The following is a 27,258-nucleotide window of genomic DNA, read 5'->3' as shown; positions in this document are numbered from 1 at the left end:
TAAATAAATACATTACTATTTATTACATAGCTGAAGGACATGTCATGAATTTCAGTCTGGACTCCTTCTCAGCCACTCTTTACAAAACACCAACAAACCTGAACACTAATCCCAGTTATACTCTTTTACACACTTAACACCCTACTGATCCTTTGTGCTCAGGCTACAGAGTATGTCATCATAATACACTGGCATGTCCAGGGGTCAGTTTAATGTGTACTCTCCAGTCCAGCTAGTGAATTTTGTGGTTATGACACAATGTCACATCTGCCTCATGTACACAGACGACCCTCTCCTCCTCACATCACACTCATATATATATGGGAGATGTAACAATATTGACATACAGGACGCTGAGCTCTCTCGACCCATGACTGGCATAGTCTATCAGGTGGTTAGGGTGACCACACACACCACATATCAGTCTCACATACACCGATAGTGACAGCACACAAACCACATTATCACACATACACATATTCAGAGGCTCTACATACACTCTGCCTAAGCAGCAGAGACCTCCACAGCAGGCACACATACAACTGCTACCCCACTACAATGCCCACATGTCACACAGTTCACAATGTCAGTGTGCCACACAGTCACTGCCCTTTGGGCTAAACAACACACCTGATACACTTGTTATAGGAGACACTTAATGTCAAACACACTGTCATCCCACTCACCTGGCCAAGCAAGGGAATAGTCACTTTGAGCTGTCTCTCAGGTGCCAGGATCCGCTACATGACACATGCACTCAGGTCACTCCAAAGCAAGTCCAGGACTGGCTCCATCATTGTCCAAGCTGGTGCGTACAACCTCAGACGTTCCTCCCTGGACCACATGACATGAAACATAGAAGAACTCTGTGATCATGTAGCCCAGCCCAATATTACCCTGACCTTGTCTAGCATCTTACACTCACCAAGTATGATGTCACAGTATACCAACACACTGATCATGTTTAACAGTTGGCTAACATATTGGTGTTATTCAAAGGGGATACAGTGTCTGTCACCCTGGGGTGACATGCTCGACATGCCACGTAGCTTCCCTATGGACAGCTTGCACCTGTCACCCTTGGACCTTTGAATACTGGCTAGGGTACTTGCTGCCACCATAGTGCCTTATTTAAGCGGGGCTCAAAGGATAGAACCACCTCCATAGACATTACAGAGTACACGACACCGAGGGTAATGCTGCTCAACACCAGATGTATTACCCTCACATTGACCACACTCAGGAATCTCCTCAGTATGGAGAATAGCAATATCTGTGCGCTAACAGACACATGGTTCAGGCTCCCACATGCACACCAGCACTACCAGGTTATATTTCGTACCATGCTTTCTTACCACATAACTCGGAATGGCCAACACAAATAGGGGGAGTATCCATATACATCACAGATACACATACCTCCGGGTTGGTAGCACTGCACAATGCATCACGGACCATACATATGCGCCTAACATTGTGCAAATCAGCCTTTTGGTTTGTTGCCTGCTACAGACCACACTCCCCAACTCAGCAACCCCACTCAGCTTTCCTGGGAATATTGGACAATATGAAGGTCTCCATAAACACCATTATATTGGGTGACGTCAAATACCCACACATTGACTGTGGATAGTACTCAGGCCACAACACCCTCGACCAACAGTTGCTACTATTTCTACACACATATGTTATGGCACAACCGGTCACCACACCCACACAAGGGGACAACATATTGGACATGATCATCATCGACATGGGGACTCTATGTGCCACACCTGCGATATACCCCTCATTGCTAAGGGCAGAACATACTTTATCTCACTGGACATCCATATCCCAGCATCACACCCTTCATGGGTAATGTTGGTGAACTTCCCATATGAAAATGTCACACTCCTCCAAACCACGGTGGTATCCTTCAGAGACCCTGGGTCAGTGGTAAGTATGGCTCAGACTGCTGTATCCTTTACATACACATTCTATGGACACCCAGTGGACCGCATGGATTGTTAAATCCAAAATAACAACTGGACTCATTCCTGCAATGGCAGTGAACCTGTGTGGTAGACCCCAGCCATTCATACGCTTTACAACAAATGGAGGAACCTACTACATGATAGAGCACAATCCCAGACAGGGAAGGCATCTGTGATCTGTACTAGCAGACAGCTACAATCACTTGGGTAATTATATCAGGCACGCCTCTAACGGAGAATTGCACCAGACACGTTGGACACTCACAAGGCCTTCTTCAGTCGATTCAGGTACCTGGCTGGACACTCACTAATATGCTGTGTGTTAGTGCATACTGACTACACATACCCTGAACCCACTGACATTGCCATCATCCTGGCAAACAGGTTCAGTGCAGATGTGTCCCCCACATCCCCCCTAAGGTGGTACTGCCCATACCAACAGAGTGTAACCTTCCAGACATCTCGAGTAAACAGGTGAGTGCTGCCCTCCCCACAGCGGACATCACAGCATCAATGGGATCAGACGATGTCCCAGCCTGTGTCGTACACAGCCTTCAGGACAGACATAACACTCACATTACATCACTGTTCGACATAAGAGGTACTGCAGCATATGTACCCACGGAATGGCGTACAGTGATAGTGGTCCCGCTCCACTGATTACTGCCACAACAGACCACAGGCAATATTGGCCTAAAAGGCTAATTAGCCTGTTCTGCAAAGCTATGGGGTGTATTGTAATGGGACTCATGCACATAGACATGGGAAACCTACAGATAATGGGTCCTACACATTACAGCATTGTTGTGGGCAGATCTTGCCTGTTGGACCTGTTATTATTCTTTCAACAGTTACCAGGTCTATCAGTGTTGGGACAGTTGTCCACACAGCCTGCCTGGACCTTGCACAACCCTTCAACACAATACCCCACTCGGTCATTATGCACAGGCTCCCCAGCATCAATATCGACACATATCTGACACGATGGATTGCTACCTGGATCAGGGATAGCACCCACATGCTCAGTGTTGCAGGTGCCATGTCTGACTATACACCCATGACACATGGCATCCCACAAGGCTCAGTCCTGGGACCTCTCTTGTTCAGTATATATTTGTGTGATGTACAGGCTATCACAGGAGGGCTATGGCTGCCCATGTTCGCAGATGACTGCAAACTGGGTGCCATAATCAGCTCTCCTGCTGGCACATGCATACTCATACAGGGTCTCACAGAGATAGGTTGAATGGTGCCTGAGCCATGGCCCACGGCTACATGCCATTAGTTGCATAGTCATCCCCTTTGAGGATGACAAAATGCCCACACATTACTACATAGGTTGTGATCCATTACATACAGTAGTGGTTGTTATGGTTTTGAGGACACAACCTGTTCGTACTCTTGCCTTTGACAATCCTATTGCCATAGTGGTTAGACAGTACGTCTACATAGCCCACCATATCCCCCATGGTTTCACATGTTGATCATGTGTGGTCATTGTGCCCCTATACTCTTCACGACCATGCTTGGTTACTATGCCACATTTGGGATGTACCTTACCTGACACCTGTAGCAACTGTAATGGCCACAAATGTTACTCATCGAGCAGATGTAGGGACTCACACAGATGCCCTGCACAGTTCTGATACAGTAACTCCAGCTATACTCAGTCACTTACCACCTACACGGATGTGTTGTGTGCCTGTAGTTGCAGGCAATATCTGATCCAGACTTACTGGACATGCTCCACCTCAGGATATCCGACTCCCTTGGAGCTACACACTCCAGGGACATATACCTCAGCACTGATGTTAAAAGGACATGCTGGGGGGACAGATTATTATCAGAAAGCCTCCATTCACTCCGGAGTGTAGTCCCAGTTTTGCATAGGCAGAGCCACCCACTGACCACCTACAGGTGACATCTTGACATGTGGATGGGTGATCACATTTTTACCCATGCAATATCTTCTGGGTCCCTGCTAGACAGAGGCACAATACACTCAACATGAATGGGCTATCTTGTGTGACCTACTATTCGGAGGCACAGTGTTCTGATTAGACTGGGTTGCAGAAGCCAAACACACTCTGGATATGCTTGTACATGCCCTAGGGCAGATAGCCTAGTATCAACCTCTGAACCTATGATAATTTTCATGATGCACAATGTTTATTGCTGATACTGTTTGCAGGTTTTTATCATCTTTGCTTTCACACTTTCTATGAACTGCCTAGGTATCTGCAGAACATATTTGCTTATGGCAGGGTTCCACTATATTATTTACGTGTCTGTTGTCATTCAGTGTGTGCACAGGGCAGATTGCTGGGTAGTGAGAGGTTCGTGGGTTAACACATGCAACTGCCTGCTATATGTGGCCCAGTGCTGTACTCCAACATGGCCTAAGTGTGTGAGCATGCCCAGTTCAGACTGTCAGTGTTCTGTTGCCTGACATTTGTCTCATGTATTCAAGTGTGTGAGCATGCCCAGTGTGACCTTTTAGTATGTTGCTGTCTGAGGTCCACTACATTTGTTGATGTATGTCTACATGTCCAATAATAACATTTGTACCGTGTGTGTTGAAAGTCAGGTTCTATTCTTACTGCAGGACTCACCTTTGTGCCATAACTCGACAGGGATTATGCTGTGCCTGCAATGTTCCCATGAAATACTTTGCATAGACTTATCGACATTTCTTCATACAGCCTAACCACTGCAATACTGTCATGGTTTAGTGGTTCAGTGCTATGACTATAGTGCACAGTATCCTGGGTTTGAGGCCCATTGCCGCTTATATTTTCATACTGAGCAGACCAGACTGCTTAGGGGCCAGTAGAGCAAATATGAGCAGGTTGGCTTTTGTTCAGCTATGCCCTACATAGACCCAGCTTGTCCAGCATTGCTCAATATTACCCTCATTGCTGGACATTGTCCAATATTATTCTACATTGACCACATTTGTAGTAGTTGGTGTGTGTGATTTTGTTTACATATACTTCATGAAGGTAAATGCTGTTTAGCATTGCTTTATATTGCTTAACACATGGCAATCATGCCTCAGGTGTGATGCAGGGCTGCCTATGTTGGATGCACATACTACACTCCCTATACATGTTGGAAAGCAGGTAGTGTCAACGTAGGCATCCCTTTTACTATATGTGCGGGTCAGAGAGAGGTATCATTTCCAGAGTTCCTACTGAGCCAGTGTATGTGCTATTCGTTGCCTCTTAGCCAAGGCCAAAGCATACTGGGCATGCCTCCTTCTACCTACTGGGGCAGGCTCAGGTTGTTCCTCCTCCGAGTCACGCTCTGCCTGTGATGGCCTTGGCAATGGTGGGCGGCTGTTTGGCCCAGGCCTATGCTGGTCCTGCTGCAGCTGTTTTCGCAGGATCATATTATGTAGCATAGCACATACCATGACAATTTGGGTAAATGTAGTTGGTGAGTACTGCAAGGCTCCACCAGATGTGTCCAGGCACCGGAACCGTGACTTGAGCAGCCCAAACACATGCTCAATTACATTTTGTGTTTTTACGTGTGCCTCATTATGGCGTTCCTGTTCAGGTGTGTGTGCGTTTCTGATGGGTGTCATCAGCCACGGCTCCAGTGCATAGCCAGCATCCCCCACTAGGTAACCATGTGGGATGTCCCCATTGGCAAATGTCTGGTACAGCTGCGTCAGATGCCAGATATGGGAATCATGGTAGCTTCCAGGGCAGCCAGCACACACATTCAGTATTATGCCCTGGGCATCACACATGACCTGGCAGTTGATGGAGGGGAAGCCCTTGCGGTTGAAGTAGACCCCACCCCGCTCACTGGCTGGTGCTTTGATGCATATGTGCGTGCAGTCTATTGCACCCACTACCTCAGGGTATTCTGCTATTTGCTGGAAGAGACACATATTGCTGGCCAATTCCTTATGGGAATTGGGGAAATATACATGATCACCTACATGTGCTAACATGGCATCCAGGAACTGGTGCAGTACCCTGGATGCTGATGCCTGTGATATCCCCCATCATATCACCAGTTGGTCTCTGGAAGGTACCTGTTGCTAATATTCTTAGGCCAACACATACCTTAGTTTCCACTGGGATGAGTTCCCCTCTGTTGGTTCTGTGTGTGAGGTGTGGCCTGCACAGCTCAACAATTTGCTGCAAGAGGTCTCTGTCCACTCTATAGAGCTCCACTATCTCCAGCTCATGTAGCCCCTGGTAGGTAACCCTGGGCCTGTACACTCTTCTCCATCTCCTCACTGTGGGTTGTCCAGCAGCATTTGCATTATCACCACCCTCAGCATGTTGCATATGTCACCTTATAACAGCAATGGCAGCCTTTAACATTGTATGTCTCAGTGAAGCTTTTTCAGTTTTCACTTCTATTAGCTTACTGCAGTGTCTCTTGAGAGAAACATAATGGACTGCTGTTTGCAGAGTTTTAAGTGCTGGGCTGGGCTGGGCTAGTGTTCTGCCTGGGTAATTGCCTGATTCTGATTGTTTTCACCTGCTAGCTCTGCTAGTACTCCCTGGTAACTTTCACTATTTGGTGTGCTTCCTTTTTCCTTTCTGTTTCCTCGGGGGGGGGGGGGGGTGCCGCTCACACAAGTGCAAACATGCGCACAGCAGCTAACACGTACACACACATGCTTACACGGACTAAACCTTGCTTATTCTTGTTAAAACATGTGCACACCAGCGCAAACGCACTTACAACTGTTTACACAGCCTTACATATGCTTACTCAAGCCTGCACGTGGGCACACATGCTAATACGCGCGCACACTGTCTTACTCGGGTTTACTGACGCACACATGTATGCTCAGCAAGAAACTTTGGTGTTATCCATGGCATACACCTTCAATTTCTTGACTTTACCTGGCCTACCTGTTGACACACCTTTTTCACTATTATGTGAATGTAAGCTGACACATGACACTCTGCTCCAATGAGCTTCACTCCTTTCATACATACCCCCCCTCATGATGTCACCTATCTTCTACTCTGTTACACCCCTTATCCTACTCCTACACGCCACTGACTGTGCTCATTTGCTATGTAAACTTGCGATTCACTATTCTAACTCTCATTTGCATAGGATTGCCTACTAATGCTTAGTTACATCTCTTAGACTGAGCTTCCCCCCTTAGCAACCTCTACTCGGTGGCCATGTTGTCTTCAGCCTGCCATTCCCTTGCATTGTAACTTCTTTTTAGCTATAAAATCCATATTTGTGGATCTTAATTATTAATTTTCTGCTTTTAGGGCACAGAGCGTTTGCACGGTGCTGCGCTACGGTTAAATCCTGAAGATCGGGATAAAAAAAAAAGTTATTTTATTTTTAATTTGCATCCCTTCCTGTTGCCAATGGCCATATTTTTGGCCATTGGTATGCTTCCTCCTGTACATTCATGCTTTATTTCCAGCTGACATGGCTCCGTTTTGCTATTTGCAGAACCGTACTCAGTTATCAAATGAGTACGTTTCTGCAAGTAACACTACTCCTACTCGGACAGGTTCGGGTTTCCTGGATCGCAAATTTACCTCATTTGCATAACTTTCGCCTGCAATTGAGGTAATTTGCATATCCCAGCCCTGTCCGTGTAGGACTAGTTTAGAGATCTCAGCTGCACACCCCTACCGGCTGTTCCTGGATCGCTCGGCAGACATGTTGGCTGCATGGAGTCTTACTCTACTCTAAGACTCCATGCAAGCCTTCATGAATTCGGCCCCATGTCTTTTGGAAGCAGGCAGTGTTTTCATCAAAGAGAATGTAGAGGACAGGTTCACTGTATAAGGAAGCTGAGAAAAGGGCAGTTTCTGGGCCATGTAATATAAATTAGGCAATTATTGGAGTTTTATAATCAAGCTAATTTTTTAATTTCTGGCCTACTGTTATATGTCGGGGTAAATAGTGGGTGGAGTAAGGATAATATTTAGATGTAAACTGAGACGTGGTACTACAAGGTTTTGAGCCTGTCATATGATGAAGAGGAGGGGTTGACAAACAGGAAAAAGCAGGAGGTGACAACTGGCAAAAGAAAAGCAACAGTTTGCAAGTCTAGATTTAGCAGGTTTTTTTATGTGGGACAGAGAAAACAGATCACAACTGACAGCAATATCAATGTAGTAATCAAATTTCAGTGATGAATAAAAATGAGTGAAAATACATGAGATGCACATAAATATTATGACAGACAAACTGCAGAGCTGGAATTAAGAATATAATGTGATGGTGCTAACCTTAAGTATGACATTTACCACCAGTTAGCCCTTCTATTATAAAGTACTACATCCAGCAACATGTACTGTCCCATGCATTAATATGTATGGATATATATATATATATATATATATATATATATATATATATAAATATGTATAGGTATAGATATGGATTTTTATATAAACAGAAAGAAAAAGACAGATGAGTCATATATTTATATTTCATAGTTGAGGGGAGAGCACACTGATTCACATGGACATGTTTCAGGCTCAGCTAAGGGGCAGGATATAGTTTATTTATTTATTTGCAGTTTGATTACCGGGGAAGTCCACTGGGCCGAATTGACCCATTTTCAGTGAAGGCCCTGGGAGAAAAACTCCAAGATGCATTATACAATTTAAATACAACTGATAGTTAATATTAAAGATAATATTTTGTAGAATAGTTACTCATAAATGCATTCAATATCATGCATAGTTAACAAATTAATTAAGCTTGAAGGTAGGGATCATATAATTTAATTTGAGGAAAACAGATATGTGTTAGGTGTGGAAACAGTTTACATACAAACCTTTTAAGAAAATTTAAATACGCTTTACACACAACAGTAGAATGCTATTTACAATATTTACAAGGTTGGGCTGTATGAGGGTAGCTGCAGGAGTTGTTGAGAGCTTAGAGAGAAGCTAATGAAATTGTTGAGAGCTTAGATAGGCTCATAGGAAGATAACTATGAGAGTTGTAGAGCTTGGGATCCAGAGCGAGCACCCCCTTAGATTTGGTTGGGTGAAGGCATGTACAGTTAAGTGATGTGCTTTAAGTCACATGTTTAGGTAAATGCAGACTGGATGAATCACACCCTGGACCACAAGAAGCAGCACAGTTAGGCAAATAGAGGCCACAGGAATCAAACCCTGGACTACAAGAAGCTGCTGATTACCAGTTTATAATCTTAATCCTTTGAAATCCGTGTGTGTGTGTGTATGTGTGTGTGCTTGAAAGGAGGAGGCAAAATTAAGCAATAAGTGAAACCCAGCAGAAACTGTAGCTTCTCACTGGTTGGCATTACTGTTCACTCTAATTTTATCAAATACAAAAGCCAAATAGGGCTACAATAAGGAAGGTCCTCAGAGCTAGTAGTTATTTACATTAAATGCCAGAGGATGATGGACAGATTGTTGAAACTAACTCTACAAAAATACGTAATGCTAAATTTGTTACATCAAAGAAATAGCCTGTCTCTACATAATGGAGAAACTTCAAAGTTACTTTTAGTTTACATGGGGGTGGGGGTGGGGGTGCAGAGGGTCTTTTCTACAATGGTAGAATGGAGGCCTTGCCTACCACATACAATACATTTTCTCAGTCATTTCTGATTGGTAATGTACCACTTCAACTAACTTTATTTATTGAAACAGTTCTCAAGATTGATTTTTCCAGTCACTTGACCATAAAGTACATCAGATTCCATATTAGCTGAAACAAAGCATTCAAAGGCTGAAGAAACAAACAAAAAAAAGCTTTACTTAGCACTCCGTTAATGGTGGCACCGACTTCAGCACAGTTATAAAACCTGCTACCCATGCTCACAAATATCTAAAATTCACAAGTCACACAGTGATGGCATCATAATGAACATCTTGAATACATTTAAAGACACACAATGATTACAATATCAAGTATATAATCAATGTATCTATCCTAGCCTTTTGAATTCAATTAAATCCTAATTCTTCTTTTTTTTAAAAAGCATTTAATATTGGTCAAGGCATTCAAGCCCAGAAATCTCTTTCCAAAAGCTACGATCAATATTATTGCTGAAATATGTTTTCAGGGTGTTCATTGTGATATCTTCAACATATGGCTTGTGAATTTTATATATCTGTGAGCATGGGTTGTGGTTTTTATTACTCCAATGAAATCTATGCTAAAATAGACAGAAAGTGATAAGTAAAGTTTTTTTATTTGTTTCTTCAGCTTTTGAGTGTTCTGTTTCATTTAGTGTTTTTGTTCTTGTGTTCATGGCACTTTTTCCTGTTTTTTTTGTGTGAGATTCCACATTAGGACTAGTAAAATATAAAAAAGAGAAAACTGTCAATGAAAATTATTCAGAATGATAGTCCCATAACTTCTACGTTTTTCAAAGGGTCATTAAGTTGCATAGGCCAGAAAAGACCAATGATACACAGATCACAAAATATTGAAAAAATGGCAAATAACTCTCCTTTCTAATATCTTGGAATTCTTTAATGGGTACAATGTTTTTTACCTCAAAACTCCCTGTGTCTGTCATGTCTTTGTTGAGTTTTGCATGTTCTCCCTGACTGTTTGGGAGTATGTAAATATGTGGTATATCTAGCTAAGATATATAGCTAATTAGTGAAAAATAAAAATCTGTTTGCACTCTGTAGCCATTTAGCTCTCCTTGTGAACTGTACATTTTCTAGAATCATCTGTCATAGTATGCATGTATGTGTCTTTTGGCTTTTCCCGGTTAGGGGTCGCCACAGCGGAACTCCGGTCCGCTAATGATTGGCAGTTGATTTTTACGTGCCGAGTTGCCAGCCCTGACACACAACCTTCAACGAAGGTACGCCCGTTCATGCATGTCATAGTAGAAAATCTATATTATACTTATAATTTCAAGATAATGACATCTGTGCATCTTAAAAGAACAAATACTCCCAATGTACACAGGACTTGGCTTTAATAAAAATAAAAATGAGTCTGATGAAGCGACAGTGTATGTCTGCGAAAGCGCTTACTTTTTTATTTTTATTAAAGCCAAGTCCTGTGTACATTGGGAGTATTTGTTCTTTTTAGTTTCTTCTGTTTGCTCCCAATCTCACCCTCGAGTTATTTTTGCTTGTTGTACATCTATGCATCTTGCCTGTTCTCTTTTACAGAGTTCAACAAAGTAAATGAAATATCTGTATCTCAGCCTGATGTTACAGAGGCAGGTAAATAAATACTCTTATTTTTTTAAACTTCTAATGAACATGTGCCTCTTTATGGTTGCTACCTTTTATTCTGTTCATACCCTTATCCTAAACAGTGCGGCTCGACATGAAAATGCTGCAGCTATTATAATTCTTTACAAATAATCTTTTTGTAATTCTAGAGCCCCTTATACCTGCAGATCCTGGGTAAATACAGAATGAGTATAGATAAATGACACCCTCTCCCATTTTTACTTTTATTTTATTTTTATTTATTTTACATTTGTATACCGGTTTCAGAGTTGCTGATCCCTGGGCTTTGTTTTTAGTTCCTGTTACTGATCCATTGCCTTATTAGGGAGGAGGGAAGTTTCTTTGCTTACCAGTGGGAGTGGGAAGCACTGAGCAGCCTTTCTGTCCGATTTGGTGAAGTTTCAGCCGGAAACTAGTAGTCCATTGGTCGTTTTGGGCCAATTCCTAGCTCCTTTCAGCCCCCTGCTATAAAACACGCTAAACACGCGTTTTTCCAGCTTGTACCAACTCAGCACAGATCCTCGTGGTGGCCTGCAGAGTGATCCAAGCAGCAGAGAGCTAAAAGAGTGACTTTCTACCAGATATAAGTATTTTTGTGGCTTTCCCACTGTTATTAAGCTAGCGACTGCATTTCGCCTGTTTTACTGCTACTTTAAGTGATTTCTGCATTTTACACTTTTTATTGCACTTTAAGTTACTAATTGTTGCAAATTGTTTCTGTAGGCTACACACTAAAGTGCGCTAGCCGATTTACAGCAATTACTGTCTGTTTTTTTCCTTGTCTCTGTAATAAAACAAAAAATCTCTTGTTTTCCCGCCTTACTGAACTAGAGTAGTCCAGTTTCAGAGTTGCTGATCCCTGGGCTTTGTTTTTAGTTCCTGTTACTGATCCATTGCCTTATTAGGAAGGAGGGAAGTTTCTTTGCTTACCAGTGGGAGTGGGAAGCACTGAGCGCCTTTTGTCTGATTTGGTGAAGTTTCAGCCAGAAACTAGTAGTCCATTGGTCGCTTTGGGCCAATTCCTAGCTCCCTTCAGCCCCTGGTATAAAACACGCTACGCCAGAAGCTGATTTAGCTGAGTTACCACTGTTGCACACAAGAGCAGCGGTTAAACAAGGTTAAACTATTTGGGCCATCTAAATTCCACTCTTCCAATTTTCCCTTAAAACTACCTTCCTCGAGCTGTACTGCTGATCTAACCAGCATATCCTATAACTGAAAAGTTCATCTCTACTTGATTCCCAAGTAGACTATTCTCTATCTGTAAAGCCTAGCACTTACTCCTACAGTACTTGCACCTTGATAAAGCACTCTTATTATAGATAGTACCCCACCAGCCTAAAACCCACTTCCCGAGTCCTTTGAAAGTCTCTTTATCTACTACTTCTAGTATGTCGAGGGATCAGTTGCTAGTGTCCTCTCCAGCTCAACTGGTGAACCTGGGAATATTGAGGCAATGTTACAACTGCCTCATGTACACAGACAATCCTCTCCTTCTCCCACAAAACACAAATACATGCGAGATGCAACTATACGGCCAAACTGGAGGCTGAGCTCTCTCAACATAGGACTGGCAAGACCAGACAGGAGGAGAAGGTAACCACACACAATACATACCCAGTCACACATGGTACCATCACAACTTCAAATCATACACATACTCACACAAAGACATACTGGAGGCTCTGATCAAAAATTTACCAAAACAGCAGAGGCCACCAAAGCAGACACCCAAACAACTACCACCTCACGACCCAACACATGCAACACATAGACCACACAGTCAGAGTGTCAAACAGTCACAGCCCTTAAGGCCAAACAAAATGCCAGACACACTTGTCATTGGTGATTCCATAGTCAGACACACTGACGTCCCGCTCACCAGACTGAGTAAAGAGAAGGTCACAGTAAGCTGCCTGTCAGGCGCTAGAATCCGCCACATAACGCAAGCACTCAGGTCTCTCAACAGCAGGTACAAGTACGACTCAGTCATTGTCCACGCTGGTGTCAACGACCTGAGACGCACCTCCTTGGACTACATGAAAAGGGACATCGAGGAGCTCTCTGATTATGTAGCCCAGGCAGGTATGACCCTGACCTTGAGCAGTATCCTACCTTCACCTAGAATGATGCCACAATACAGTGATAAGATGATCAGCTTTAATAATTGGCTTAAATTCTGGTGTCATTCAAAGGGGATCCAATGTCTGTCTGCCTGGGATGACATGCTGGACAAGCCACGCTGCTCGCAAGGGACGGCTTGCACCTGTCACCCTGGGCTTCCGGATATTGGCAAAGGCTCTTGCCACCCCATAGTGCCTTTTTAGGCAAGGCTCAAATTCTAAACCTACCACCCTAGAACACCAAAAGGAAAAAAAACTAAGGGTAATGCTGCTCAATGCCAGAAGTCTCAATCTCAAGATGCACGCACTCGAGGCCCTTCTCAATATGGAGAACATCGATGTCTGTGCTGTGACAGAAACCTGGTTCAAGGCTCCTGAGAGCACCCCAGCACTAACAGGTTTCACCTCATATCATGCGTTCCGCCCCAAAATCCGGACAACACCAAGAAAGGAGGGGTGTCCATATTCATAAAGGACACCCACACCTCAAGGTTGGTGGCAACGCATGATGCATCGGAGACCATCCAGGTGCAATTAACCATAGGCAAGACTGCTCTGCAATTTGTAGCATGTTACAGGCCACCCTCTCAAACTCAGGAACCTCACATGGCCTTCCTGAAAACATTGGAGGATAAATGTATCTCCAAACACCATCATACTAGGTGACTTTAACTACCCTAATATAGACTGGGAACACTACTCAAGCCCGAACACTCTAACCCAAAGATTCCTGGAGTTCATAAACTCAAATGCCATGGAACAACTAGTCACCATCCCCACAAGAGGAGAAAACATACTTGATCTCATCATCACGAACATGGGATCAAAATGTTCAACACCGAAGTATACCCCTCACTGGTGAGATCAGATCATAAACTAATCTCGCTGGAGGTCCTCATCCCGCCCCACCTGAAACAAAAAGACCACAGTGAAAAACTTCTCAAAAGCCGATTTCACACTTCTAAAAACTAGTGTGGTCTCCTTTAAGGCCCCTGAGCCAGTGGTAAACATTACTCAAACCGCTGAATCACTTACAAATGCCTTCTACCAGCACCTACAGGACTGCATGGATCAGGCAATCCCAAACAAAACTAAGACTCTCTGTACCAAAGGCAAGCGTCCAGTCTGGTGGACCCCAGCCATAAACAAGCTCTACAACAAAAGGAGGAAGCTACTACAAGATAGAGCAAAATCCTTGAAAGGTAAGACACCTTTGATCATTATAAGTAAAAAACTAAGAGCTCTCATAAAATCATCCAAGGCAAATCTTGAGAGAAAAATCGCCAAGGACTCTAAAGAGAATCATAAGGCCTTCTTTAGCTATGTTAGAAACCTAGGAGGAAACTCCCAGATATGCTCAGAATTAGTTCAAAATGATGTGAAAATTACTGAACCTACACACATTGCCAACATACTGGCTGACAGGTTCAGTGCAAACTTCTCCCCTGCCCTCCCCCCAAAAGGAGAGATATCTATTTCAGAGGATTGTAGCCCCCAAACATCTCCAACGCCCAGGTGAGAACTGCCCTCACTAAGGCAAAAACACAGCATCCATGGGACCGGATGGTGTCCCCGGCTGTGTGCTTCATGAACTCAATGAGGAATTAAACCCACAGTTAGGACAGCTGTTTAATCTTAGCCTCACCTCAGGATACGTACCCAAGGAGTGGCGCACGCGACTGTGGTCCCACTTCATAAGGGCGGTGCCTCCACAGACCCTGGAAATTACCGCCCCATTAGCTTGACAAGCCTTATCTGCAAAGCCATGGAGAGGATCATAATGGAACTCATAAATAAAGACATAGGGAACTTGCAGACTTTGGATCCAACTCAGTTTGGCTTTGTCAAAGGCAGATCCTGCCTCTTAAACTTGGTTGACTTTTTCGAGACAGTCACCAAGGCCATTGATGAGGGAAAGGCAGTCCATACAGCCTACCTCGACCTGGCAAAGGCCTTCGACACAATACCCCACTCAGGTATCATCGAAAAACTCATCAGCTTGAATGTAAACCCATACATCACAAGATGGGTTGCAAACTGGCTAAGTGACAGAACCCACAGGGTCAGAGTTGCTGGAGCCATGTCAGACTCAAAGCCTGTCACAAGTGGTGTCCCACAGGGCTCAGTCCTGGGTCCACTCTTGTTCGGCATCTACTTTTCTGAAGTACAAGCAAACACAGGAGGGTTATGGCTGACAAAGTTTGCAGATGACTGCAAACTGGGCCATAGTCGAAAACACATCTGACACAGATATCCTCCAGAAGGGCCTCACAGAAATGGATAACTGGTGCCAGAGCCATGGCCTGAAGTTAAACGCCAAAAATGCATAGTCATACCCTTTGGGAAAAACAAGGCTACCCCTAGCTACCATATAGGTGGCAATCCACTGAGCACAGAAAAAGTCATCAGAGATCTGGGGACCCAGGTTGACAGTAGCCTTTCGGTTGACACTCATGTTGCTAAAGTAGTTAGGAAAACCTTCTATATCACCCACCTGATCATGAAGGGATTCACATCTAGATCAAGGGAGGTCATCGTGCCCCTGTACTCATCACTTATTAGGCCTATGATTGAGTACAATGCCCCGCTGGGAATGTATCTGACCAGACACCTGCTGCAGCTTGAAAGGCCCCAAAAGTTCCTCACCAAAAGGATAAAGGGTCTCAAAAATATGTCTTATGCTGCCCGACTGAAAGAACTCCAGCTCTATTCAGTCTCATACCGCTTGCTCAGAGGTGACCTGTGCCTGACATATAAGGCCATGTCAAACCCAGATTTGATGAATATGCTTCACCTCAAAAATCTAGATCCCTCAGAACCACAAGGGCGGGAGACTTAAACCTTGACACGGTTATAAATAGAACGTGCTGGAGGGACAGATTCATCACCCAGAGACTCCCTATGCTGTGGAACAAAATCCCGGTACATGTGAGGCAGAGCACCTCTCTGGTCTTGTTCAAGAGGAATCTTGACCAATGGATGGGAGATTGCAGATATACCCCAGGGATTACTTCAGCGTCACTGCTTGACAGAGGCACAGCAAAATGATAGGCATAGTTTTTATTCAAACTAAAGGGGTGGCGAAAGCCACATAACTATGGGCTAGGCTTATAAATGCCCTTGGGCAGATAGCCTAGTATGAACCTATGAACCTATGAAAGTCTGACTGGACACAGGTCCATTTTCAGCGGAGGCCCAGGGAGAAAAGCTCCAAAATGCAATTACAGTACATGAGAGAAAAAATAAATAAACATATTAGAAATATTGTATGAATACACAGTAAAGTAGAGATAAACAATTCATAAAAGTAGACAAGTAGTGACGTATATAATATACATTAAAGCACACTATTGTTATATATATTAGGTAATGTGAGCTGATTTAGTAAAGGGAGTTATTAGTTCTGTAAGTTAAGTTTAGTAAAGGGGGTTAAGTTTGGTAAGGGGAATTATTAGTTCTGTATGTTAAGCATCAACAAGTTAACATTCTTTCAGGGTAAATTGTTTGTTCTTAACAGAATCCATCCAACAATCACTTGGAGTGGATTAACCTGGGGAATGGCATGAGCAAAGCCTAATTGTTTACATAGTGGCTTTTTACAGTTTTTGAATTGAATAATCGAGGTGGTAAAAGTTATTTGACTTGGTAGTGAGTTCCAGATTTTGGCAGAGTGGCAGGCAAAGAGGGCTTTACCAGCATCATTTTTATGTTTGATGACAGTTATGAGGTTCTGGTTACTAGATCTTAAGGCTGTTGAGGTAGTGCGGTGCTGAATTAGATGCTGGAGTGCTGGGGTTGTATCAGGAAGGTAGTAAAGCTTGTGTGCTATAGAAAGTTGATTGAGAAGATGTATTTGAGGCAACTCGAGCCAATTGAGCTGCTTAAGGGATACTCAGCGATGAGATCTATCAGAAGCATCAGTAGCAAACTTGGCAATCCTGTTATAACAAGATTCCATTTTATTTAGATCTGTTTGGCGGAGATTAGTCAAGATAGGTGAGGCACAGAGAAGGGTGGATAGGAGGTGAGTCCTTACAATGGTTTGTTTAGTATGTTTAGTGATAAACTGTTTGTTCCTATAGAGGAGTCCAAGCTTTTTGTTAACTTTCTTGATGGTCTGTGCTATATGGATGTCAAATTTCAGGTTATTGTTGATTTCTACACCTAACAGTTTAGTGTGTGTGGTTGGAATGATTTGAATGTTATCTTTGGAGATGATGGTAAAATTATTGTTTAGAGAAGGAGATCTACCAGGGCTGAAAAGAATTAGTTTAGTTTTTTTGGGATTAAGAATAAGAATTAAGAAGAAGTTTGATGTTAGTGAACCAAGTTTCAGCTAGACTAAAGTTATTTTGGGTTAGGGTTTGCAGTCCATTGTTCATTATTAAATGATATCAGTCCATACCTCTCAACTGTACAGACTTTTGCAGAATGTCCAGATTTTGGCCTCATAGTTTTGGTCCATTTTTCATATAATTGTGGCTTTCTGGAAAATTAGTGGCAAATCATTAAAGATTGAAGTTAGAAAATAATGACAGACATTTGAATTTCAGACTTCATATCCTTTAGAAAATTCATGCTAATGCAAAACCTGTTATTCTATCAACTTTCTAAGTTTGTAAAAGCAATATTTAAAATTGTCCCTATTTTTGGGCCTTTGCCATACTTTTTATTTATGGCTTTGTCTAGATTTCTTGCTCTAAGAGGTTGAGAGGTATGGATATCACAGTTAATCATCAAATGTTTTCTAAAAAAACATAAAGAAACATTTGATGTTACTTGCATAAATCAGGATTTACAATCCACACATATGGACATATATTCCTATAACAGAGAGATATAGATGATTACAAGCTGCACATTTCATGCATTTGTAAGCAAGTTCACAATTATGGACATGCTGTGAACAATCAGTAATAAGAATACAGCATACCTAACAGCTGTGTATCATGCATACTGGCTTCTGAGCACGCTCAGTTTATGCATTGATGCTACCACTGAATGAAAAACTGAACCTGACTTTCGTAGAAAGTGCTAGAAGACTGATGTAGTCAGAGAAGCCCATATACTCATTATGATTCGCAGAACAGTCCCGCACACAAAACAAATATTTCCTGACTCCTTAACCAACTGTGTTGCTAAGATGTGGATACCTAAGTTTGTCTTAACTATTATTACCATTTCTGATCTTTTATAGGATCCTTGGAAGTGACTGAAGAAATATAGCAGAAAAGGATAAATTGGATCGCATTAATCTAGAAGAAAGGAAACATACAAACAAACACATTTTTCACATTAAAAATGACTAAACCTATGAATAATGCTTACGCTTTTTATGTATTTTAACATTTATTACATTTTCCAGGATTATAACATACACATCTTCTTACATCAGCAGTTCATCATTTCAATGCTCACTAATGCTATCACATAAAGTCATAGAACAATATCCTTTGGGCTGTAAGCAAACAGCAGCAGTGGCATCATAATGGATCCATCTGTGTAAAATGTGAATACACAGATTGCACAAGGAAAATAAGCATTTGCTGATACTGAATGCAGGCTTGCACAGGACCAGAACTGCAACAATAGTGGTTAAAGATGTGTTGTCAATGAAATAATGTGTTGTTAGGTGAACTTTTTGATAAAGATGGGAAAATGTATTATCTGTCACCCATAAACCTTGTATAGTATACCATTATGTCATTTTGAATGCAATGAAGGATTACTGTCTTACTTTCTACTTGACGACTGCATCATGCAGATCTATCCCATGTCTGTCACTGTCCTCATCCCATACACATCACAAAGGTTCATAGGTTCATAAGAGATTAAATGGCGAAGCCAGACGAAACTCTGGTGGAGGTCCGTAGTGGTCCTGATGTACAAATCAGTCGTCCGACCTGGGTATAAGGGCGAAAGACTAATCAAACCATCTCTGAAGTTTCCCTCAGGATAGCTGGCACTTGGCAGATGCAGTTTTATCTGGTAAAGTGAATGATGAGAGGTCTTTCAGCTGAAACAATCTCAACCTGTTCTCAAACTTTAAATGGGTAAGAAGCCCGACTCACTGGCTTGGAGATGGGCATGGAATGCGAGCACCCAGTAGGCCACTTTTGGTAAGCAGAACTGGAGCTATGGAATAACTGAACACTGGGTTAAGGCGCCCAATGCTGACTCTCATCAGACCCCAGAAAAGGTGTAAGATAATGGCTTAAGAGTCCTTACAAACCTGGCCAATATAACTAAATTTTACCCAAGATATGGTCCGTAGGGACAAGAAGATGGCATGGATTTGTGCCTGTGCACTGAGTATCTTACAGATTGTCTATCTCCATAAGGGACATAAGCACTACCCCATGTGTGAATTTGTGATTCCCCATCCATTGATCCAAACTGAATTTGAAGACGGCCTGGGAAGGGCCCTGCTTGATGTGCATAGGAAGCCTGTTCTAAAGAAGGTGCAATCTCCAAGACACATCTGTCTCTCCAGCATGTTTTGTTAGACTCACACTAAGTTTAGATCCCTAGATCAGGTGACCCTCCTATTGGATTTGTGGATGTGTATCAGTTCCATCAGGGCTGGATTTTTGAGTGTCTTGTTGATCAGGCATAGATCACCCCCTTAATAGTAGGTAGAAGACAGAGTAAAGGGATGGGGCTTTTAGTCTGTCTGTGCAGGTCATGCTGCTTATTCCCTGTATGTTCTTTGTGAAGAACCTCTGAGGTCACTCCAGATGCTGTAAGTGGTTAGCCAAGTACATGCACAATGGCACATTATACTTGATAATTGGTCTAATAAGGTCTGAGTACAGTGGGACTATAATTTCCTTGGATCTGGATGCTATACATTTATTTATAAGTTGTGCCAAATAAAAAGATTTCCTCACCACTGTGGACACATGGCAGTCAAAATTCAGGCTAGTATCTATCTGTGTACATAGATGTCTCACCTCTGAGTCTACTCTAAGTGGTGTGCTATTGATGTTGTAATTTGCAGGGGTAAGATAATGCATGTTTTTTGCATTTAGTTTTAGGCCATGGTTCTGGCACCAGTCATTTGTCTAATCTATACCCTCATGAAGGATATCTACATCACTGGGGTATTCAGTGATTGCCCCCAGCTTGCAGTCATCAGCAAACTTTGTCATCCAGAGGCCTTCCACATTAGCCTTGACTTCAGAGACATATATTCCAAACAGGAGTAGTCCCAGCACTGAGACCTGTGACATACCACTAGTAACTGGCCTCTTGCTGGATCTGGATTCACCCTCTTTAATCACACGTGTTCTGTCTGTGAGCCAGTTGACCATCTATTGGATGACATAGGGATTTATGCCCAGTTTTGTGAGTTTATTTATAATACCTGAGTGGGGAATTGTGTCAAATGCCTCGGTCAGGTCTAGGTAGGTGGTATGTACTGTTTTACCCTCATCCATGGCCTTAGTGACTTTCTCAAAGAAATCCACCAGACTCGGTAGGCATAACCTGACCTTGACAAAGTTGAATTGGGTCGGGACCAGTGTTTGGAGGTTTTCTATATTGTTATTTGTCAGGTCCATAATTATTCTTTCCATGGCCTTACATATAAGACTAATCAAACTTATGGGTCTGTAATTTTCCTGGTCAGTATATGGTTCCCCTTTATGCAGAGGGATGACTGTTGCTGTCCTGCACTCTAGCGGGACAAAGCCATTCCAGAGGCTGTGGTTAAATACAGATCCTAATGGGCCTGATAAGTCCTGATTTAAGCTGTTTAAAAGGCAACCTGGTATATTGTCAGGCCCCACTGAAGACGTGTGTTTAGCTTTAGAGAGCGCAGTGAATGAGTCTGCTATGACATTTCATGGAAAAAGTCTTTAAAGAGTTTGAAAGCAAACTCATTCTGTATTTCATATTCCGTGAGACAAAAATGCTACTTCCCAGCCAAAGAAATCTAGAATACAGAAGCCATTAAGTGGCCAATAAAGTATCTACCCTCACTTGTTCTGTTGCCTGCCTAAACAGTTATATACAGTTTTCAGTTATTCCCTCACAGATCCGAATAACTCGCCAGTAACAGTAGAAATGTATAGAGTCTTTGGGAAGAGGTTGAGAGCTCATTAAACAGGAGTGACTACATTTTCATTTATATACAGTATTAAAACTGAGCCGTTACAACACAATCTACTTACTTATTTTATATTTGTAAATCCAGAAGATGGTTGGTCTGTGGACACTTTTCAGCCCTACAGAAAAATAGAAAACACAAAATGACTCTGTACTATGGCTGTTTATAGGCTCTGAAATGTCCCATAATGTTCAAGTGTTGCTTTTGGGTTTGTTTCCTTCAATGTTATGATACCAGCAGTTCAGGTGCATTATCCCTAATGCATAAAACATGCTAAAAGTGATTGCCCGCCTGTCAGTACAATGTGTTTTTATTAACACAGCTATGTACCAAATACAAAAATTTCCCACATGCATGCAACCATGTTCTGTCAGCTTCTTTTATTTGCAGTAATTTCTGGAATGCCTCAACTGAACTGCAGCAATGGGGAAATATAGAATAAATGATTCAGTTTTTCAGATTCCACATTCAGATACAGTATAGTCAATATTAATCTCCAAAAAAGCAAACCATATTAGAGATTCTATTTATAAATTATCCACTGACAAAAAAGAATTTCCATTGTTGTACTTAACGTTAGGCTTAATCACTCGGAACAGACAGTTTTGAAATAATGCATGATTTCATTTTTTTTTTTAGCAGAAGTATAAATTTAATTTCTACCAAATGGCAATAGTGACTATCAAACATACTGACTCTAAAGGAAGGTGAAAAGCAGAAATAAGAAATACTGCTGAAAAGTGGGCTATGGCTTGCTCCAGAGCATTTGCGTATGACATGTTTATGAGGCTTGGCTAACAGTTTTCACAACCTTTCCTCAAAATAACAAATGGAAACAGAAATAGTAGCAACTCTCCAAATTACTCTCTTCACCGGGAAATATGTATTAACCTAGTCACCTGAGATTGTCTTAGTAGAAAATTGCAGCACCAGCAAAATGGGTCATTGGTTATATAGCCTTCCTACAAGAAACCAGTTCACGGTGTTTAGTGCAAAATGTGTTGCATGTGAAACTGGCAGTGGGGGAAGCCTGCAGCTGACACGTGACAACTGTTTAGAAGAGAGTTGCATTTCTAAGCAGTTCTCTTCAGATTCATGCTAATTCTAAAGCTGGATGGAATAAAACATTTTTGTATCCATTCAATTCTGAATATTGCACTGAAAATCTGTATCTTCTAACACTGCACTGCATTTTCAATTTCTCATTAGTTAATTTTTTTAATGTTTTATCTTTAAAGAAATGGAATACACACATTTTATTATGTCAGTTATATGTCATGGCTGTCAGGAACAGTGCTTGATATTCATGTTTGCATTTTTAATGGAAATGCACTGCACAAAATGCATATGAATAGTTGCATACTATGGACTGCTTTACAAGATAACGCAGTGAAGTGTAAGTGACCTTGTTTGCTCTAGGTGTAATGTTAAGATTACATTAAGAATTACGATCTATGTGTTTAGCACTGATGAGCTTAGAAATACCATATCCACCTGTCTAATGGGAATCCAGGGTTTCATGTCCCACTAAGAGTAATGTATGCATGTGCACTGCCATCCTATGTACACGTTATAGTTGTGAATTTGATTATACATTTGCATGGAACAGTAGCAGGTATAGGTTAGCAGCAAACACTAAAAAGTGGCCAGCTGAAGTAGTGACCCGTCAATGAGCATGACAGGATTACGTTTGTCATAGGGTCATAGGTGTGTACTAGGCTAACAGCCCTGGAGCCTTTACAAGCCTAGCCCATAGGATTACCTGGCTTCATACTGCCCGATGTTATTTCCCAGTGCCTCCGTCAAGCAGGGCCACTGAAATGATTCCCAAGGTGAATTTTCTCTTTCCCATCCACTCATCAAGATTTCTCTTGAAGAGGGCCAGTGAGGTGCTCTGCTTGACATGCAAGGGCAGTCTATTCCAGAGCATGGGCAGTCTTTGGGTTAGGAACCTGTCCCTCCAGCAAGGTCTGTTGATTCTGATAATGAGGTTGAGATCTCTAGATTGTGTGACCCGAAGGGATTGGGATTTGTATAAATGTAGCGTAGAATATCTAACAGTGCTGGGTCTGACATGGCTTTGTAGGTCAAGCAGAGATCGCCTCTAAGTGAGCGATATGATACCGAGAAAAGCTGGAGTTTTTTTTAGTCTATCCACATAGGGCAAGTGCTTAAGGCCTAGGATCCTCTTAGTGAGGTATTTTTGTGGTCTTTCCAGTTGTTGCATATGTCTAGTGAGGTACATGCCAAGTTGGGCATTGTACTCAATGATTGGCCTAATGAGGGAAGAGTAAAGAGAGACAATGGCCTCTTTCTTCCTGGATGCAAAACCCTTTGAAATGAGATGTGCCACACAGAAGGATTTTCTGACCACAGTGGTGATGTGATTTTCAAAGGAGAGGTTGCTGACATAGGTTCATAGGTAGGTATTAGCTATTGGCCCTAGGGGGCCTATATAAGCCTAGCCAAAAAGGTACCCTGACTTTCGCCACCCAAGAAAATTATTTTCCTGTGCCCCTGTCGAGCAGAACCACACAGGTGATCCCCGGGGTGAATTTCTTATTTCCCATCCAGTCATCAAGATTTTTCTTGAAGAGTGCTAATGAGGAGCTTTGTTTGATATATATAGGTAGTTTGTTCCAGAGTATGGGAAGTCTCTGGGACAGGAATCTATCCCAACAGCATGTTCTGTTTATTGTGGTGACAGGGTTTAGGTCCCTAGAACATGTAGCTCGGAGGGAGTGGGATTTCTTTAAGTGGAGCATGTCCAACAGCTCTGGGTTTGACATAGCTTTGTATGTTAAGCAGAGATCGCTTCTGAGTAAGCGATATGCAACAGAGTAAAGCTGGAGTTTTTTGAGACGGTCTGCGTATGGCATCTGTTTGACGCCAGTAATCCTCTTTGTGAGGTATTTCTGCAGCCTTTCCAGTTGTTGTAGATGTCTTGTGAGGTACATACCAAAAGGGGTTTTGTACTCTATAATGGGTCAAATGAGTGACGAGTAGAGGGAACCAATGACCTCTTTTTTCCTGGATGAGAAACCTTTTGTGATGAGGTGTGCCACGTAGACGGATTTCCTGACTACTCTGGCAATGTGATTATCAAAGGAGAGACTACTGTCCATCTGTGTCCCAAGGTCTCATCACACTTTTGGTGTTAAGTAGACCCACACCTATGTGGTAGCTCATGGGTACAGAGTTTTTACCACAGGAGATGGCAATACACTTTTTGGAACTGAGCTTGAGGCCATGGCTTTGACACCAGGCATCTGTCTCAGTGAGGCCCTTGTGTAGGATATCCATATCATTAGAAGTTTCGATTATGGCTCTTAATTTGCAGTCATCTGCAAACTTCATTAGCCAAAGACCTTCTGTGTTAGCTTGTACTTCAGAAAAGTAGATACCAAACAGGAGAGGACCGAGGACTGAACCCTGTGGTACTCCACTTGTCACTGGTCTGAAGTTGGATTTGGAGTCTGCTACTTTCATATTGTGGGTTCTGTCAGTGAGCCAATTGGCAACCCATCTTGTGATATAGGGATTTATACTTAGTTTAGTGAGTTTATCTAAAATTCAAGAGTGGGGGATGGTGTCAAAAGCCTTAGCGAGATCTAGATAGGCTGTGTGAACCACCTTACCCATGTCTATGTCTCTGGTGACTGCTTCAAAGAAGTCTATCAGGTTTAAGAGACATGATCTGCCTTTTACAAACCTGAACTGGGTGGGGTCCAGAGTTTGGAGATTACCAATGTCTTTGTTTATAAGTTCCATGATGATATGTTCCATGGTCTTGGAGACCATGCTCGTTAATCTAATGGGGTGGTAGTTCCCAGGGTCTGTGGTGGCTCCCACCTTGTGGAGTGGGATAACCGTCACTGTGTGCCATTCAGTGGGCACAAAGCCTGAGGTGAGGCTATGATTGAACATGGTGCTTAGGAGGGGTGCCAGTTCATTCTGCAGTTAATGCAGAATGCAGCCTGGAATGTTGTCAGGTCCCATGGATGCTGTGTTCATGGCTTTGGAGAGTGTGTTTTTTACCTGTGCAGCCATGATTACAGGAACTTTGCATTCTTCTGGTATAGAGATGGGTCCTTTAGGGGGTGAGTGGGGTAAAGTTAGCACTGAACCTATCTGCCAGGATGTTGGCAATATCTGTTGGTTCTGTATATTTAGTGCTATTGTGCTGTAACTCAGAGCAGATCTAAGTGTTGCCATTGAGATTCTTGACATAGCTATAGAATGCATTGTGGTTGTCTTTAGAATCAGTTGAGATTTTGTTTTCATAACTAGCTTTGTAGGATTTTATGAGGGATTTCAGCTTCTTACTGAGGCTGACCAGGGAGTTCCTCCAATCATGGGATTTTACTCTTTTTTGCAGCAGTTCCTTTCTTCTGTTGTAGAGTTTTTTTTTATGGCAGAGGACCACCAGATTGGCTTTCTTGTGTTCCCTGATCTCTTATAACACCTTCGGTGCTCAGTGGACTGTTATTGATGTGGTAATTCATGGGTCTGTGTTCTTTCCAAAGGGAATGATGATGCAGTTTTTGGCATTGAGCTTAAAGCCATGGTTCTGACACCAGTCATTAGTCTCTGTGAGGTCTTTCTGTAGAATGTCAACATCGTTTGGAGAGCTAATAATGGCTCCCAGTTTGCAATTGTCTGTGACCTTGGTCAGTCAGAGTCCCTTTGTTTTGGCCTGGGCTTCAGAAGAGTAGATGCCAAACAGTAGAGGACACAGGATCAATCCCTGTGGGACTCCACTCACGACTGGTCAGTAGTCTGACTTGGAGTCTGCTACTTTCACAGTGTGGGTTCTATTTGTGAGCCAGTTTGCAACCCATCTTGTGACATAGGGGTTGATGCCTAGTTTAGTGAGTTTATCAATGATTCCTGAGTGAGAAATTGTAGAGAATGCTTTGGCCAAATCGAGGCAGACTCTGTGAACTATTAATATAGTCATTGTTTCTGCCAATTGTAATTATAGTAAATGTGCCACACTGAGAAGGAGCTGACTGACGTGGCCCTACTTCAGATGGCCACTTCAAATTTGATGTCTTCATTATCTAAGCAGCAGATGATATATATATTTTGGTGCATGCCCTTAAAACCTACTCCTGCTGCTGAATCAATATGTTACACTTATGCATGCATGTTGGTCAAACAAAAAACTAACTTGTATGTAAGGGACCATATATACATCCATCCACCCAATGCTGTTGAGTAACACTTGACTCCTATAGAGACTGCATGAAGTTTATGCCTATAGATGCCCACAAACCCAAAGCAGCTTTTATTATATCTCATCTGGTTGCACAAAATAATGATCTGCATAATAAAACAGAATTTTGAAATAAAATCCTTACTGTAGTGGTCATTTTATTAACCACAAGTACAATGCTTTCTTACATTTCATGTTCCTGTTATGATTTTCACAAGTATGTATTTAAAGAATGAAGAATATTATATTTGCAAGCATTACTTATACATGAACATTTTTTGATGTAAAACTAAACGTGTATGGTGAGCACAGAGAAAGTTACAATACTTTTATTGCAGATTCCTATTTATGCTCTTCTTCTAATTTCATTTTGCATCCTCATAAAAACATCCTCTCTTTATTTTAGTTTATGTATGATACATCTGTACTTGAGTATTTGAGATATTGCCTTTAATGTCTGTCTTTCCAGTAGCCCATTAGCAGTGGTTAGAAGTTGTCAAATGCAGGAAATATTTTCCTTCATATCTTATGTCGTTATTCACAGTTTCAGTTGTTGTGTCTAGTATTCCTTAGCACTTTAGAGTAATTTATTGCATGATTCTGCAGTCTGTGTCTAGAGATGACATCAGGGATTGAA

At 42.2% G+C, this 27,258-nt stretch overlaps 1 long non-coding RNA gene across 1 annotated transcript in view; it reads left to right on the top strand.

Annotated features, from left to right (window-relative positions):
• The window catches only part of LOC122813944, a 108,643-nt gene extending 90,036 nt beyond the window's left edge, over positions 1 to 18,607 (top strand). The window contains exon 2 of the long non-coding RNA XR_006366748.1: positions 18,491 to 18,607. This is a non-coding gene — a long non-coding RNA (uncharacterized LOC122813944). The remainder of the gene's footprint in view (positions 1 to 18,490) is intronic.
• The last annotated feature ends 8,651 nt before the right edge of the window (positions 18,608 to 27,258 follow it).

Source organism: Protopterus annectens, chromosome 1.part1, assembly GCF_019279795.1.
Source record: "Protopterus annectens isolate FY-2018-M chromosome 1.part1, PAN1.0, whole genome shotgun sequence".
In the NCBI taxonomy this organism is placed as follows: Eukaryota; Metazoa; Chordata; order Ceratodontiformes; family Protopteridae; genus Protopterus; species Protopterus annectens.
This window is presented reverse-complemented; position numbering and strand designations above follow the sequence as displayed.